Here is a 12096-nt window from a genome sequence, read left to right as displayed (position 1 = left end):
GAACCATCATCCCCTCTCGGGAAGAGAGGAGCTCAGGTTTGTTGCTAAAAAGCTTTGACTCAATCCTGTACTTTAGAATCTGCTAGAAGGTTGCTTTGTTCTCTCTCATAGAGACATGAAACTGAATCACTTTGAAAAAGCAGATTCAGAATAATTGTTCTAAAATACTCAAGTGTGCTTCATAAAGCTGTTTATAAAAGTAAGTTTAATATTCATATTTTAAATTACTTAAGTTTGCTTCATAAAGCTGTTTATAGACCACATCAACTTAATTTAGTTTTGAGTATCAACAACAAAATGCATATATTTGCTAGGTACAGACTAGATTATTTCCAACCTTTATATTAAAATCTTGGCATCTGTAATTATGAGTTTCATACATTTTTTTAAAAGTCTGGCAAAGAGGTGCTTTATAAACATCTGATAGTTAGACTAAAGGAACTTTAATATCAGTCTTGTTATTATTTAGATTCAGAGCTTTTGTTATGTTTGCCTGACTTTGTATTTTTATTTTATGAAACTGTAATGTATTTGGAGAAATGAAACTTTAGTCTGAAGTCCAGTTTGCCTATGAGGATATATGAAATTATAAGTAGTAAATGACTGGTGATTTACTTTGCTTTTTTTTGAAATACTTCTAAAATACCATTTCCACTTTCTTTGACCAAAAAGAATTTTACTTGTGCTTAATGGTTCACTACAGAGTGAAATTAAGTCAGACCATGTGTGCCCACCAGTGTGTAGAGCTTTTTTTGCTGCTTGGTTATTATATGACATGCTACATGTAGGCTATCATGATTATTAGCATATCCCAGTTTTTATTAAGTTTAAAAAGTTAAACCTTTCCTAACATTCCATAACTAAATGTAGCAATGAAATTTTATCTGAAGTCAGGAACATTATCCAAATCTGATTTGATGTGTAGGACACTGCACATCCATTGAGTAGTACAGATTGTGTTAAATGGGCCTGAAATAATGTTCAGGAAAGAGAATCACTTTCTATTCTTCTTGAGACAAACAGTTTGTCACAGATATGTATCTCTCTCCCCGTCTTGTTATATTTTTCATTGCAACTTTTATGCAAATATTCTAGTTTTCCTTGATTGGGTTTACATGAGTACATTATAATTATAGACTGGGTGTTATTAATATATGCAATTATACATGTAATTAATATGTGTAATTACTCAGTGTGAGGCATGCCAGACCTGAGTTCTATGCTGATTTATAATACAGATGCTACATGTACAAAGACAGGATTTTATTTGTAAATCTGTTGTGGCTTGTTGGTATAGATGCTTCCATTTGAGTTCAGGAGACTCATCTTTATGGTTGTGGGAACAAATGGATTTTGGTTGTCTTACACCTTAGATATGTCAAATATTCTACCCAGAGAATACATAGAAGACAACTTGGGTGAGAAATCTCCATCTCAACTATATGAACAACACCTGGGAAGCAAAGATTTTTCTTGTCTGTTTATTTGTTCTGTTTATTTATTTGTTCATTGCTTGTTTTAAGTTATCTGTTAAGTTCATCTGTTTAATCCTTTTGTTTCCCATCTGTTCAGTTACTAATGTTCCTCTCAATTAAAGTTGCCCCCTTTTTAAACACCTAAGAGTTAGGAATCTTTCTGTTTCGTTTGCTTCCCATCTCTACCTATCACACTCTTGGCCATATACCATCATAGCACATTTTTTTAAGCTCTTATAGCATTTATTCTATTACTCTCTCCTCTATCCCCTATTCTGGCTCTCTGTTTCTTTTTCTTAGAATGGATTTCTGAATTGAAACTATGGCAGGGAAGTGAAATCAGCAAGGATATAATATTGTGAAGAGGCTGCCAGGAAATGGAAGTGAGCTTACATTATTGAAATCCGGATATGTGGAAGTAACAGGGGTAACTGAGGTTGAGTCTGAGCTGTGTTCCTTTCCCCAAACGATTGTCTTGGATGTAGACATTGTCAGAGAGAAGCTAAGGGACCTGGTTTACAAGCATCCTAAAATGGTAATGGAAGGCAGGCTTCTGCAAGGCATTGTTAATGGGCACAGAAGTCCAGGTCATAGCTGATTTGATTCTGCTGAAAACATCCTGCAGCCATGTTGCTTTCAGTGCTTTGGTTGGGATGTTGGGGAAGGCCCATGGGCCCAGTAACTACCAGCATATAATTTTGATTTGAGAGCCTAAGTAGATATGCTTTCCTGAGAAAACATGAGCGCTAAAGGTTGACTGGGATTCCGATGCGGCATGTTTCCAAGGGGACCTGGGAACAGATGTGTTGTCTGTTCCGAATGCATTGGGATCCATCCATGTTTTGCTTACAGACCCCCTTCTGTCTGGTGCACTCTGCCCTCTAAAAGCTTCCTGAATTGCTTTGTAAACAAGGCAGCTACTACAGCTGCAACTGTTGGATTTGGACTTTTGCCAGCTTGAAATTTATCTCTGCCCTAATGCTATATATCTGGGAGCAGGAAAAGTACTTAAAAAGAGAAAAAGAAAAAGTACATGGAAACCTTTGCTGATGAAAATTGTGTTGAGGGTAAGGAGCCCCACTGTCTTTAAAACTACATTCACTCCGTGGATTATTTTGGCTTTTTACTCATTGCCACTAGATCAGAGTTCAGTGTCTTTTTATGTACTTTTCCTCAGTTACTGACTTGGGCTATTGCTTCATTAAAAACCCATAATTCCAATACCCTTTATCTTGATGGGCTCCTTGGCTCGAGAAAACTAAAGTCAGTCAACCTTTGAATGGAATAAGTTGAAGGAAAATTTCTTCAAAGTCTCTCTCTTTGGTATGTCAATACTTAGCAATGAATAAAAAAAAGAAAGAGAGAGAGAGAGAGAGAAAAGAAACGAAATGGGATAAAGTGGAGAATGGAATTTCTAAAGAGATCTTGCTTGCAAACTCATCCTACCTGGTGCTGTTAGTCTGGTGAGTATATACTGCCAGGTTCTCACAGTTCCTTTGTATATTACAGACAGAGGTGTTGCCATGTCTTCCTTCCGTGCCAAAGAACGTCAGTGTTCTTGCAAAAACTGAAAGTTGAATTTTGCTTTATTATGTTCTTGGCTTGGTGATGAGTTTTCCACTTAAGCCCCTTTCTTCCTCCTCCTTTATACCAGCTTTTGAAGTCTTCTGCTCAGTTAAGATTCCTTTATGTCCTCCCACCAGATCGGGATTTAAGAAACGTTTCATTGTCATCTCTTCATGTATTTTTATAGCCGCCTTGGCTTCTTCACTGACCTCTTTGAGCTGACCATTTATGTCACTGTATTTGGTATTTGCCCATCTGGATGCTTTTAGTTTGTTTCTTATTACTGGATTAAAACTAAAATTTATTTCATTTTAGTAGCAGCAGAAAGCACAAAATCTCGGGTTTCCTGCCAATATTCTCTTTTTGGAACAATATCAAAATACAACTTTTCAGTTGGAATAAGTCTTTTCTGGCCAACATCTTCCATTCTCCCCCAGCTTCTGTGAGATGAAATAACATTGGCTTCTTTTCCTCAGGTTTTTGACCATTGAGTTGCCCTTCCAACATAAGAAGAATGTCTTAACTAATTTTTGTCGAGTGAATTATGAGTAAGGGAAGGAGGAAGAGCTATATGAAGCCTTTGGCATGCAACGTACCATTGTAAAAGGGGGAGGATGTATATGCAATCCAGTATTGGGGCTTGAGCTCTGGGGGCTGTCTCTTAGCTTTTTTGTTCAAGGCTGGTGCTCTACCACTTAAGCCGCAGCTCCTCTTCTGGGTTTTTGATGGCTAATTGGAGATAAGATTCTCATGGACTTTATTGGCTGATCAGTCTTCAAATGATGATCCTTTGATCTCAGCCTTCTGAGTAGGTAGGATTGTAGGCATGAGCTACCAGCATTAAGCTCTGTGTCGGAGGATTTTACATCAGTGAGCAATACCCTTGTGAACTTCCCTACAGCTTTTGGCTGCTTCTCATCTTTGGAGAGTGCCGGCCTTCACAGTGGGTAGAAGTTGGGTAGAAGTCCAGCCTTTATTGATTTACTCCTTTTGGTTTCAGTCCCAGATCTTGAACTGTGCAGAGATTTCAAGGGATGGGGCAGCCAAGTAGTTACAGAATGGAGAAATGGCTGTTGTGCTGTGAGGGAGAAAAATTGTTGTTTGAGGAACTAAAATTGACACATTTTCTTTAGGAGGAGGAAAGTTAACACAGGGGAGTGCTATTTATTTTTTTCAAAGGAAGACATCATTCCTTTATTTCCATCCCAGTCTTCATACATGAAAATAAGAAACAGTGTGGCTTTTGTTTAAGCTCTTGCCAGTACCAACATTTACCTCCTTTTAACTTTTTTTTTTTTAAAGGGTTCTGTTTAAAATTTTGCTTGGGGCTGAAACATGTCATTCAGTTTTGATGCCCACAGGCAAATTACCTCCTCCCCTTCAGAGCAAGGAGAACACATTTCAGAACTTTGAAAATTAAGAGGCTTATTTGGCATTTAAAATTGCTTACTTTTATTCAATATACAAAAACTGAATTGTTGCCTTTGGATGACAGCTTGTCATTCCAAAGTTCAGTCTGAAATAACAGTTGCCCTCTTGGTGACACAGGGACTTGGGGACCTTCCTACTGTCGACTGTCGATTGATTGTTGGGTGACCATGGAGCCATCTTGGGAGCGCACTGGAAGATGCTGGAATTCCAGTCTCTCTTCTGAGATGGTCTTGTCCACACCCCACACCGTGGTGCTTTTTCCTGACAGTAGCCATGGACTTGTGTTGAGCTTATCTGTGGTTCAGATTGATGGATCCCTAAGCCAAGTTTAGGGAACCTTAGAACTAATTTGTTCCCCCTTTTGCCCCACTATGAAATACATATGTAGGACAAATGGATTAAGGTCTCTGGTCCCATTGTTTTCTTGTTAACAGTAGCACTCACAGTTCTGGAAAAGTGCAGTGAATGGCACAGGACCTCCTTCTAGCCTTATCTCAGCCTGTCCAAGGTCAGGTGTTCTGAGTGGTCAGTCATTACTTCCACTCATGAAGTGCAGTAGCAATGGCATGCTAATCATGCTTCATATAATAAAGGAGCAGGTCTCTCTCGTGCGTGTGTGTGTGTGTGTGTGTGTGTGTATACATATACACTGAGAATGGGTTATTCAATTATTATACTTCCTCAATTATGGGGTATTTCATAATTCTATATTGCTGTTCAGTGTACACTTTGCACAGTAACATATCTACTTCTCTATCTGAAGAAACACTATGGAAATTGACTTTATTTGGTTCCTTTTCAGTAAAGGCATGATCTGGGTTAGTTTTGTTTTATTCCTAAAAATCAAACGTACTACTGGGTACTGGTGGTTCACACCCATCAGGAGGCTGAAATCTGAAGGATTGTTATCGAAAGCTAGCCTGGGCAGAAAAGACTCCATCTCCAAAATAATCAGCAAGATGTTAGGTTCGAGGCACGGTAGAGAGCCCACTGAATGAGTACAGGGTTCTGAGTTCAAACCCTGGTATCCATCCCTGCCCCTAATCCTGAATTTAGTGTTCATCAGCCCAATGCTTCTGTTAGTAATTTTCTTACATATGTCTGTCCATAGCGTGCAGTAGATGTCAGTGTAATTAACAAACTATAATGATATGAATCATTGTAATGCCATATGTACTATCATGCTAGGCTAAGGATGTAGCTCAGTGACAAGGTACATGTTTAGTGTGCATAAGGCCTGAGGTTTGATCCCCAGTACTGCAAGTGAGCAAATGAGCATGCATGTAAGTAACTATTGTGTTACCACCTTCTAAAGCTTGATGCTTTACTTTCATACTTATTTGTGATAAATATTATTCATCTTGGCGCATGTACCTCTGCTTTTTAATCTTCATTGCTATATATTATTTTATTCTGTGACTGTACCACTGATTTTTACCTGTTTGGGGTTCCAGATCTTGTCCAATGTTTCCTCAGTGAAAGTGTGAGCATTCTTAACCGTGTCTTCTTATGTGCCTTCAACTTTTGAACATGTGCAGCAGTTTCTCCAGGGTAAAACCTGAAAGCTAAACCTGGAGCTGCTTGGCATTCTTGGTTCCTAGATGAAGTTATCCAAGATCATGTTGCTCAGTGCTAGTCTCAGGCACTGTGAGAGATTCCACTGCTTCATATTTTCTCCAGCATTGTTATTGCCAGATAAGAATTAGATAGTGGCAAAAATAACCTTTGGTCTCTGTTTGCATTTCTGCCTAGTAAGGTTTAGTTTCAGTGCACATTTGTTGGCCATTTGGGTTTTCTCTTCTGTCAGTTGCCTGATCAGATCTTTTGTCTGTTTTCCTATTGGACTGGTTTGTTCCTTTTGATATCTAGAAACTCTTTCTGTTCTGAATACTAATCCTTTGTAACTTATATGCATTTCAAGTTTATGTCTTTTTACTTTGTTTATGCTAGCTTTGGTTGAGTGAAAGATTTTAATTTTAATGTAGGCAGATTTAGTCTTTCCCTTTATGGTTGTATCTTTTTGTATTGTGCCTCTTTTAAAAAGCTTTCTTCAAGGTCATAAAAATGTCCTTCCTCTCTATTCATTTTTTATTGTAAAAATTTGAGATTTTTTTTTCAGCTAACCTACCAGGAATTTTTATGAGTGGCATGTAATAAGGATCTTTTTTGTTTTCCTGTTTGATATTTGTTGTCTTAGCACTGCCTGCCTGCTTTGGCTGCCCTTCCTCTCTTTCTAAAGTCTTCCCTCCCTCCTCCCTCTCTTTTTCTCTCCTCCCTCTTTCTCTCCTTATTCTAACCACCACTGAGCTTACTATTTTGAGTTTTGCAGAATGTCATTGAGTTGGAATTAACTATATAGCTATTTCTGATTGTTTTCTTTAACTTATAAATACACATTTAACTTTTCTTCATATCTTTTCATGGTTGATAGCTCCTTTCCTTTTTTTTTTTTTTGGGTCCAGTCGTGGGGCCTGAACTCTGGGCTTGGGCGCTGTCCCTCAGCTCTTCAACTCAAGGCTAGCGCTCTACTACTTGAGCCACAACACCACTTCCGGCTTTTTTCTTTTTGCTTATGTGGTGCTGAGGAATCGAACCCAGGGCCTCAGGCATGCAAGACAAGCGCTCTACCACTGAGCAACCTTCCCAGCCCCGCTCCTTTCCTTTTATAATAAAGCTGTTCTAAACATCTGCATCCAGGTATCTGTGTGGACATAGGTTTCAACTTTTGGGGGGTAAATACCAGGGAGTATAATGGCTAGATTATAAAAGCAGGTTTATTGTGTAAGAAATTGACACAGTGGTGGAACCATTTTGTATCCTCACTAGCAGTGAGTAAGCTCCTACCTACTGTGTCACATCCTCACCAGCATTTGGTGCTGTCACAGATTCTAGGCATTGGCCATTCTTGTAGGAGTGCGGTGGTATCTTACCGTTTCTACTGCAGTTTCCAAGGGACATAGTATGTGGAGTATCTTCTCATATACTTACTGTGTATCTATCTATAGTACATTTGGGATACATTCTTGTATGTTATATGAATTATATATGCATTATTAATTTTTTTCTTGTTGCTTTAGAATATTATCTTATCCTATAGTAACTTTCCATATATACTTTTTTTTGTCTCATTCTATTGCTATTGCCTGTTAATACACGAATAAAAAAAACATTGTCACACACACACACACACACACACACACACACACACACACACACACACACACACACACCTTTTGGTCCTGGTCATTATTTGTTTGTTGTGTCTATTACTGGCTTGGATTTTGAATTTTATAACCAACAGTTCAGTTGGCCTTCTAAATACTAGACCTCTCTGTGCTATTCCTAAAGACTTTGTTTGCTACCCAGCTTGTTGTTGTTGTTGTTTGTTTGTATACATGCCATTTGAAAGAATGTATATTTTAAAATTCGGTAGATATAGCATATTGTAACAGATCTTTGACATTTACTGAAGGCTCACACACGTGATTTGGAAGCAAATCCGCAGTCTGTGGAAGTCTCCTGTCAGGTAGACATTCATTGTTTGATCAGTGGGGGCAGTGGTTGGACAGGGACCCACCAATGTTGCATGAAAAGAGGTACCTGAGTGTCATTTTCTGAAGGGAGAACTCATCTGTTTTTAAGAGATGTTTCATTCTCTCAAAAAGATAAAGGCTGGGAGTGGCGACCGCGGAGAGTCATGGCCGGACAAGCATTTAGGAAGTTCATGCCTCTGTTTGACCGAGTGCTGGTCGAAAGGAGTGCAGCTGAAACTGTGACCAAAGGAGGCATTATGCTTCCAGAAAAGTCTCAAGGAAAAGTATTGCAAGCCACAGTAGTGGCTGTGGGCTCGGGCTCTAAAGGAAAAGGTGAAGAGATTCAGCCAGTTAGTGTGAAAGTGGGTGATAAAGTTCTTCTCCCAGAATATGGAGGCACCAAAGTAGTTCTAGATGACAAAGATTATTTCTTATTTAGGGATGGTGACATTCTTGGGAAGTATGTAGAGTGAATACATCACTAAAATGGCATCCTGTGAAGCTGCCCATTCCATGGAAGTTCTGAGATCTTTCATCATGTAAATAATTTCCATATCTCCCTTTTATAATAAACTGATGGTAACTAAGCTAATGATAAAAAAAAAGATAAAGGCTGTTCCAGGTTAAGGTGAGAAAAAGAATGGAACTTTAAGCACTCAACAACAAAGAATGAAATGGGGAGATAGGGGAGAAAAGCTCTTCTCATACTATTGTGTTTAGTATATACTGATTATAAAATGGAAGTATATTTTAGTGTTTTAGATAAAGATTCTGTTAGGAGGCAAATGTCTACATTTACCATAATGGTGTTTTCTCTCATCTTTCTTCTAGGTAAGTGACAGTCTTATGACTGGGTGCATCAACTTCAGAAAGAATGGATGGTTAAGGCTCTATCCCTCCTCTCCACTGCCATGGTAGTAAGTAGATGTCTTGTCTTAGTAAGGGGAATTGCTTAACAAAAGAAAGTAGCTATTTATCCACAAGCCCTTTGCCTTTTTCCTTTGTTACACCCGTGTCTTTAAGAACAATTTGTATTTGTCTTTGAAATTACACAGAAAACTAAACAGACAGGGTACCTGCTTTCAGGAAGACAAGTCTCAGTAACGACATAGCAGAAAGTACTTGGGTTCTAAAGTTGCATAGGTTCCATTCTTAAATGTGTAATTGGGTGATAGGTCAAACAGGTACCTTTTCCTTTCTCAATTTCCTTATTTATTAAATAGCTACAGTTGATACTACTTCAGCAGATGTTCAGGAAGATTAAATCAAGGAATATCTGTGCTTGTCACAGGGTTCCGGGATTCAGAATTTATTCTTCATTCTTCTTTCCAGCTGGGTATCCAGATACTGGGAAAATAGAGACCCACTCTGTGCCTGGTATCTGAAGAGTCTTTGGCTGAGATTCAGAGACTCTTGGAGACCAGGCGCCACAGGGTTTTGTGAAGGAATCTGTAGTGTGTCTAAGAAGGCACTTTGCAGAGCAGCAAACAAGTCCTTGAACTTTCTAGTCACATTAGAAAAACCTCCTTCAGGGGTGGCTTAGGTATTGTTTCACAAGTGGCCTTAGTTTGAATCCCTGTGAATATGTTAGAACATTTTGTGGGGAAAATATTTCTTTGTTTAATCTAAAATGGAATTTAAACAATTGAGGAAAGAATGTAAGCTGAGATCTGTTTGATCTCTTGTGATTCTTTAAATAATTATCACATTGTTGTATTTGAAATTGTCTAGCTCTCTGGCCCTAGTAAACAGAGGAACAGCAATATCCATCCACTGAGAAGAGGAAGTATATACAGTTTGACTTTGAAAATGCAAGAGAATTGTGCCTGAGTTGGAAAGACATAAATCAGAAATGACACCAGCAGGGCAGGCATGGTCATTTTCGTTTGTGTGGCTCAAATACCTCTTATTCAGTGGCGTAAGTCCTAACTAGAAATGGCCCTTTTTCTCTCAGGAGAGGCTAAGGCCAAGGGAGACTACAGTTCATTGCACATTCAGAGATTAAAATATCTCCAAATTAGTTCCAGTGAATCATTTTAAATTATTTTAAAAGCCCTTTATATTTTAATCAGAGCCTATTCACAACCAGTTAATTTGGATGGAATGTTCTAAAATTACTTTCTTCTCATGATGTGTTGTGCCATTGCCATAAGTGCAGATACCCCAAAGAGGAGGAGATTTGGGACGTCTGATAGCATCAAGGAACTGTTGATCTTAGGCAAGTGCTTCCTGATTAAATAGTAGATTAAGATTTTGTTCTTGTCACCTGACTTTAGATGGGAAAATGAGTTCTGCTATTCTTGTAGAGGGTGGCAGATTCCACAGAACACTAGAAGCTCGGCAATGTGCCTATTTCCCCAAATATGTAAGGAATATGTTTGCTTTGGTGGAAATACTGCTTTGGTGGTCTTTGGTTATCTCAACATCTTGTTACCATTTTCTTCAGTTAGTAAATTTCCTATAATTAATGCATGGAAGACTTCTTTAGTTATTCATGTGAACATCATGGCACAATGTGCCTTATTGTCACCTTAGGAAAAAAATAAGTAGATCACATTAGTCTAGTTAAACATTCATATCTTATTTCTACCTCAGATGATGAGACAAACTCTTAAGAAGGAGGAAGACCTGTCTGAGGTTGCTATATGTGTTTACTAGTAGAATTCCAAGCCATTGTTTTTCTGATAACTTGTTTCATTTCCATCTGTTCTTGGGTTAGGGAGATTCTTCATGTTTAGCAGTGGTATTCTCCATCTCTGTATGCAATCTTTCATTGTGGGAGAAGGAAGCACAGCCTTCCCGGAAACTGTTCCATTTGCAGTTGACTAAGAGAAACCTGGAATGTTCAGTATTTTCATACTTTGCCCCAGCATATTCTTTGAAGATCCAGCATGCATCGTGACCTCTTGTATATTATGCATTAGGTACTGGTCTTCTGCAGGAAAAAATTAAAAAAAGGAAAGAAATGAATAGGATGAGTTTTAAAATTACAGCAGTGAGTAGCAACTGTTAGTCAAGAATTTTTTTTTTTGGCAGTTTGTTAGAATCTCATTTTAAAGCAATAACACACTCAGAGAGTTGTATTCAAACACTGAGATAAATGCATCAACCTAAATTCATGGTTTTGTTTTTTTTTCCATGTAGCTGCTAATTATTGAACGTAACGAGGCTTATTCATAATTTCTTTTCTCCTGCTTGATAGCCGTAATCCTGTATTTGTGCTGCTGTCATTCCCATGGTAACAGACTAATGTCTGAAACATAAGATTATTAAATACGGAGCAGTACATAAAATAACGCTAAGGTTCTGACTTACAGAGAGACTTTCACACTGGGGCAAACTTCAGAAAAGAGAACACTTATACAAAAAGCAATTTACTTGGCCAGTAATGTTTAGTATTCCCAGAGCTATTATGGAAGATATTTGTTTGAATTATAGCCTCTTTCTTCACAGCCCATCATCTCCTTTGGCTTTTGCAGCCAAGTCTTAATCTGGTGTTTATGATGTCAGCCTGTTGCCATGGGAGTTATTCTGTCACAGATGTATTGTGACTTCACTGCAGAATAGAGGCAGAAGAAAATTTAGGATGAAACAGAACAACTCTAAAGTTAATCTCCAGCATATTTGTTCTCTAAAGAAGTGTTCCCTTTACCTTTATGAGCTCTTAAAAAAAACTTAGTTAAGTGATGCTTTGTTGAAGGTTTGCCCGTCATAAATGTAGCTGAAGTGACCCAAAATGTCAAAAGCCCAACAGTGAGGAAAAAAATGTTATGAGGCTGACCTTCAGTCTTTGAAGAATGGTCAAGATTGATGTGTTTAATCCTGTACTGCAGTAATGAAGCACAGCCATATTTGTAGCACATAATGCACCATATTTCCCTTTCGGCTTCTACTTTGGGAATTCTGGGTATCTTTAACAGGTTACAACTGCATGCACAAAGAACATGCTGCCCTACGTTGCACTTGCTACTGCTGCCAGAGTGGCTAGCAGCTACATCTCTCTCTCTCTCTCTTTTTCTCTCTCTCTCTTTCCCTTCCTTCCTTCCTTCCTTCCTTCCTTCCTTCCTTCCTTCCTTCCTTCCTTCCTTCCT

At 38.4% G+C, this 12096-nt stretch overlaps 1 protein-coding gene and 1 pseudogene across 3 annotated transcripts in view; both read left to right on the top strand.

Moving 5' to 3' along the window:
• Window positions 1–12096, top strand: part of Cadm1 (cell adhesion molecule 1) — a 315013-nt gene that overhangs the window by 85146 nt on the left and 217771 nt on the right. The gene's annotated exons all lie outside the window — the stretch shown is intronic.
• LOC105980842 lies at window positions 8155–8592 on the top strand (annotated as a pseudogene). Its single transcript, XR_001174771.1, has one exon. The product of XR_001174771.1 is annotated as a 10 kDa heat shock protein, mitochondrial pseudogene (transcript).

Source organism: Dipodomys ordii, unplaced genomic scaffold (assembly GCF_000151885.1).
Source record: "Dipodomys ordii isolate 6190 unplaced genomic scaffold, Dord_2.0 Scaffold10, whole genome shotgun sequence".
Lineage (NCBI taxonomy): Eukaryota > Metazoa > Chordata > Mammalia > Rodentia > Heteromyidae > Dipodomys > Dipodomys ordii.
This window is presented reverse-complemented; position numbering and strand designations above follow the sequence as displayed.